The sequence below is a fragment of the Neoarius graeffei genome, chromosome 6 (assembly GCF_027579695.1).
Source record: "Neoarius graeffei isolate fNeoGra1 chromosome 6, fNeoGra1.pri, whole genome shotgun sequence".
NCBI lineage: Eukaryota > Metazoa > Chordata > Actinopteri > Siluriformes > Ariidae > Neoarius > Neoarius graeffei.
This window is the reverse complement of record NC_083574.1, coordinates 18,521,112-18,527,146: the sequence shown is the minus strand read 5'-3', so window position 1 is coordinate 18,527,146 and position 6,035 is coordinate 18,521,112.

The following is a 6,035-nucleotide window of genomic DNA, read 5'->3' as shown; positions in this document are numbered from 1 at the left end:
TTTCCTTTACTGTATTTACTAGTTTACTGTAATTATGATCCGGCAGCTATTTACACCGGATCCAGTATAAATAGCTGCCGGAGCCAACGTCTGAGGTTCCGGAGCGCGCTCCGGCTTGCTCTCCCTCAAATTAAGCAGCGCGCGCCGGCTTGCTCCCGGAGTGCTCCGGCTGAGGTTCCCCTCAAATTAAGCAGCGCGCGCCGGCTTGCTCCCGGAGTGCTCCGGCCGAGGTTCCCCTCAAATTAAGCAGCACGCGCCGGCTTGCTCCCGGAGTGCTCCGGCCTAGGTTCCGGAGCACACTCCGGCCGAGGTTGCCCTCAAATTAAGCAGCGCGCTCCGGCTTGCTCCGGAGCAAGCCGGAGCGCGCTCCGTAACCTCGGCCGGAGCACTCCTGGAGCAAGCCGGAGCGCGCTCCGTAACCTCGGCCGGAGCACTCCTGGAGCAAGCCGGAGCGCGCTCCGTAACCTCGGCCGGAGCACTCCTGGAGCAAGCCGGAGCGCGCTCCGTAACCTCGGCCGGAGCACTCCTGGAGCAAGCCGGAGCGCGCTCCGGAACCTCGGACGTTGGCGTGTATGTGTATGGCGATGGGTTTTTAATGACATAGGTATACAGATCATGTGGGTCGAAGTCAGGTAAAGACGAGGGCTTCGTGTACTTCCGTACGTCAGTGAACAATCCTGGTGGAAGCAGGTAAACGTCGTTCTCTAAGCCTGCTAACCTCAATTTTTGCAAATATCTCTCCCTCTGCTCGCCCTGTAAATGCCCTACGTCGCTGGATAGTGAAGGTGTTTTCTGCATCTCGCTCCTTTTTCTTTTATGTTTTTCGTTTGTCGCCTTCCTCGCATTCAAACTGATTCGAGCTGAAGTCCACTACATGTCCAAAATGGCGGTCGCGTTTACGAAGGTCACGTGACTGAAAAGGGTCTATAGAGAGAGCCCAAGTCTCCGCCCCTTCTGGTCAGTCCATTGGAAAATCAATATTAGATTTTCACTTAGGCTTCCGAAATTTCTCACTGAAAATACACTAGTCCTTACAACGGCTTTGGGGTTGTAGCGGCGAATCAAATCGATTAAAACATTTATGTTGTTGATTTGATTGGCCGCTGCAGGCATAATATTTGCATAATATTAAACGTGGCCAAGTATTTTCACTTCACTCTGTTCGCTTGCCTTCGCCCCACTTCGTTTCCCTCATAGGAATGAATGGCAAATTTCGCTTCGCTTTGCCAAATTCGCGTGTATGTGTTCCCGGCGTGAGGCACACAAGGCATGTTATCTGTCTATGACATGACACGAAGTAAGGAACAAAAACGAACCCCAACACCAAAACCCTTGGCAAATCAGAGGCCCTTTGTAAGGACATTTGTAATCAGAGGGCTCTCTTCAGGGGCGTCGAAGTAGGGGGGAAAGTGGGACTCAGTCACCAGGGCCCTACGTATCGGGGGGGATACATAGGGATTCAGTTTTTTTTTTTTTTGGGGGGGGGGGTGTGTTCCATTTGAGCTAGGTCCATAGGGCCCAGAATTTGGTGCTACTCTTAACAGTACGCTTTCCCGTTAGGGCTCTCTCTAGGGCCCCCAGATAGCCAGAAGTCACGACCCTTAGCAGGGGCTTTCATAATCATAGGATCCTCTGAAAGCATTCCCCCTACTTCCTTGAACCCCTAGTTGGCAGACGTTATGGCCTCAGGAGTTTTCACGAGAGGCACTACAGCAGGGCCAGGAGCCCTCTGATTGCCGTCCCTCGCCGCCCACCAACCCACCCCTTCCCTCTGTTTTCTTCAGATATGCCCTATAACAGTGTAAGTAGTCATAATATCCTAGAGAATAGAGGCCCTCTGATGTCACAATTGGCATCGGCATCACTATGGGCCCCCTTGGGCCCCTGGGCGCCGGCCCCACTGGCCCGGTCCGTAATCCGGGATAGTCATAAATCACTTGATGGCGGCGCGTTCAGACGCAGCGGCTCACGGCTCTCCCCTTCAGTGTGCGTTATGGTTTTTGTATGTTTGTTTGTGGACTTTGTGTATTTTTGCTTCGGCGGTACATCACTACAGCCGCCAGGACCTCGTAGATATTGGCTACCAACATAAGATTGCCGTTTTGAGTGAATTTCAATTCAGCCACAACATCCCAGACGAGCTAGCAAGACCTCCGGATTCTCCGTGGTTTGTTGTCAGGTCTGGAAAGCGGCGCAGGCGAAGGAGGGAGAGGAAGCAGAAGCAAGGTCGCAGGTCCGGTCTCCTGCTAAGGCTAAGGAACCAACCGCACAAGCTACCGCTGCTGAAACTGTATCTCACCAACACCAGATCTCTCACCCACAAGACGGATGATCTGGAACTACAACTTGCGGGAAATTGCTACGTTCGAGACTGCTGTGCCCTCATTATTACAGAGACCTGGCTGAACCCGAAGATCCCCGATGCTAACATGCAGCTAGCTGGCCGCTCCCTGCACCACTGGGATAGGACTGAGGACTCTGGCAAAAGTAGTGGTGGGGGGCTCTGTATTTACATGCATGAGGACTGGTGCAACAACAGCAGTATTATAGCGAAGCACTGCTCCCCTGACATTGAGTACATGTCTGTAAGATGTCGGCCTTATTTTCTCCCGAGAGAGATAACCGTAGTGATTGTCACTGCTGTTTACATCCCGCCAGACGCTAACACTAGCGCGGCGCTCTCTCTCCTGCTGAATGCCATCAATGAACAGCAGCGGGCCCACTCTGATGGCGTTCACATTATAGCTGGAGACTTTAATAAGACTGTACTCCCGAAGTTTCACCAGCACGTGAAGTGCCCAACAAGAGGGGAAAGGACTCTTGATCACATGTACTCCAACATCAAGCATGGTTACAGAGCCATGCCCCTCCCCCACCTTGGAGAGTCAGACCATCTTTCCCTGCTGCTCATCCCTGCATACACCCCCCTCAGACGCAGATCCAGGCCCACCACAAAGACTGTAAGAACTTGACCTGAGAATGCACTCAGCGAACTCCAGGACTGCCTTCAACACACAGACTGGGATCTATTTGAACATCAGGACCTGGAAACATTCACAGAGACAGTTTTGGACTACATCAAGTTCTGTATGGGAACTGTATCTGTGGACAAAATCATCCGGGCCTTTCCAAATCAGAAACCCTGGATGACCAGCCAGGTTCGCTCACTCCTCAAGGCCCGCGACAGAGCCCTTTACAGCATGGCTCGAGCTGACCTGAAGAAAGGAATTAAAAAAGCCAAAGCGGACTATAAGAGGAAGATAGAGTCCCATCTCGCCAGCAACAGACCACGAGAGGTGTGGCAGGGCATACAGAACATCACCAACTTTAGAGGCAGTGATGTGACATCAGGAGTCCCGAGTAAGTCGCTGGCAGAGGAGCTCAATTGCTTCTTTGCTCGCTTCGAATCTCTGCAGCGACACTCACTTGCTCTAGCCCTGCCCCATCAGATCCCAGCACCCCTCCATTCATTGTAGAAGAGCAGGAGGTGAGGCGTGAGCTCCAGGCAGTGAACCCCAGGAAGGCTGCCAGTCCAGACGGAGTACCTGGCAAGGTGCTCAGAGCATGTGCCCACCAGCTGTCCCACATCCTCTGCAGGATCTTCAACCTCTCACTGGCCCAAGCAGTCATCCCTACCTGCCTGAAGTCAGCCACAATAATTCCCATCCCAAAAGAGTTACCCACAACCAGCCTCAATGACTACCGCCCTGTTGCCCTCACCCCGGTAATTATGAAGTGCTTTGAGAGACTGGTTTCTCCAGCACATCAAAGACTGTCCCGTCCCGTCCCCCCCCCACTCGACCCCCAGCAGTTCGCATACCGGGCGAACAAATCTACGGAGGACGCCATCACCATAGCTCTGCATGCTGCGTTGAGCCACCTGGAACAGCAGCAGAGCTATGCAAGAATGCTCTTCATAGACTACAGCTCGGCATTTAATATGATCATCCCGGACACTCTGATCACAAAGCTGGACATTCTAGGCCTCCCCTCTCTCACATGCACCTGGATTAAGGACTTTTTGGCCAACAGGCCCCAGACTGTAAGACTTGGCCCCCACCTTTCCTCCACACATACACTGAGCACCGGTTCACCACAGGGCTGCGTGCTGAGCCCCCTCCTGTACTGTCTCTACACCTACGACTGCAGTCCGATCCACAGCGACAACATGATCGTCAAATTTGCTGATGATACCACAGTGGTCGGGCTGATCTCAGATGGAGATGAGACAGTCTACAGGGAGGAGGTTCAGAGGCTCATGACCTGGTGCTCAGTAAACAACCTGGCTCTAAACACCACAAAGACAAAGGAGATCATTGTGGACTTCAGGAGGAAGAAAAGTGACCCCCCCACATCAATGGCGAGTGTGTGGAGAGGGTCCATGATTTCAGATTCCTGGGAGTCCAGATCTCTGATGACCTCTCCTGGACAATCAACATCTCAGCCATTATAAAGAAGGCTCAGCAGCATCTACACTTCCTGAGAGTCCTCAGGAAGAACAACCTAGACCAGAAGCTGCTGCTGGCCTTCTACCGCTCCTCCATTGAAAGCCTGCTGACGTACTGCTTGTCCACCTGGTACGGGAGCTGCACTGCTGCAGACAGAGGGAGGCTTCAGAGGACAGTCACAGCAGCGCAGAGGATTGTCGGCTGCCCTCTCCCCTCCCTGATGGACACATACACCACCCGGTGCATCAGCAGAGCTCGGAGCATCATCAAGGACAAGTCACATCCTGCCTCCCAGCTGTTTGAGCTGCTTCCTTCTGGGAGGCGCTACAGATGTATCAAAACAAGGACTACCAGAATGAAAAACAGCTTCTTCCCAAGAGCCATCACCATACTGAACTCTGAGAGGAAACAACACCAGCCACAAATATAATGTTTACATTATGCAAAACATCTGTCACTGTCACTCTCACATTCTGTGCAATACAAATTATTTATTTATTCTGTACATAGCTCATTCATATTCATACTTGGATATAAAACACTTTTATACTTATTTTTATACTTATTTAAATTTTTGTAATGTTTATTTGTTAGGATTCAAGTTTTTTAATACTTACTTTTTTGCACTGGAAAGGGAGAAGCGCTCCAATCTCGTTATACAATTGATTGTAAAATGACAATAAAGGGCATTCTATTCTAAAGAAAATTAGAAAAAAAATTTGTCATTTCCTCTTCCCCCTAAAGTTAAAGAAGTAAATTTTAAAATCTTAAACAAAATCTATCTGACAAACTAATTCCTAAGATTTAATTTTGATGTAAATAATTGCGTATTTTGTGAGAAAGAAATTGAGAATCTGGAACATGTATTTTTCACTTGCGACTTAGTACAACCTTTTTGGAAGGATATGCAAAGCTGGCTGCAGTCCAAAAACATTGATTTATCACCTCTGACTGTAAACATGGTCAAATTTGGTTTGTTTATTGAGGTCCTAAGGAAGTCGTTAAAGCTGATTAATGATTAAAAAAAGCCCTTAAATTGTTTTCATACCTTTAAGTTAATATGAGAAAGCCCTTTATATTTTGTTTATTATTATTATTATTTTGCTCAACCAAAAGACGGAACTGTATGTGACTTTGACGTGCCTTGTTTGTATCTATATGTTCTAAATTAAGTTTTTGTAAAAAGAAAAATCATAGGCTCAGAGCGAAGCCATCTGGCCGCCATCTTACCACTCGCATCACGGAGTGGAGCAGTCACTTGGACTATGGGAAGCTACACAAAACTGGACAAGTTATTTATGTAGTTCAGGGGCGTCAGAAGCATTTTTAATGTGGGGGGGACACACTGGCGGGGGGTGTGGGGGGTCCTCCCCCAGAACATTTATTAATTAATTAGAGGCCATTTCCTGCATCCTGGTGTATTTTTAACAGGTTGTTAAACACCTAATTTTACCGACAAAAGTCACTTAATTCAATGACTATTTTAGAGACTCAACAATAAGTCCTCATTCAACTAGTCCATATATTCGTCAGCCTGTTTTTAAACCCACTGCTCTGCCTAAGATAATGAGATGAATGTGACGCAGT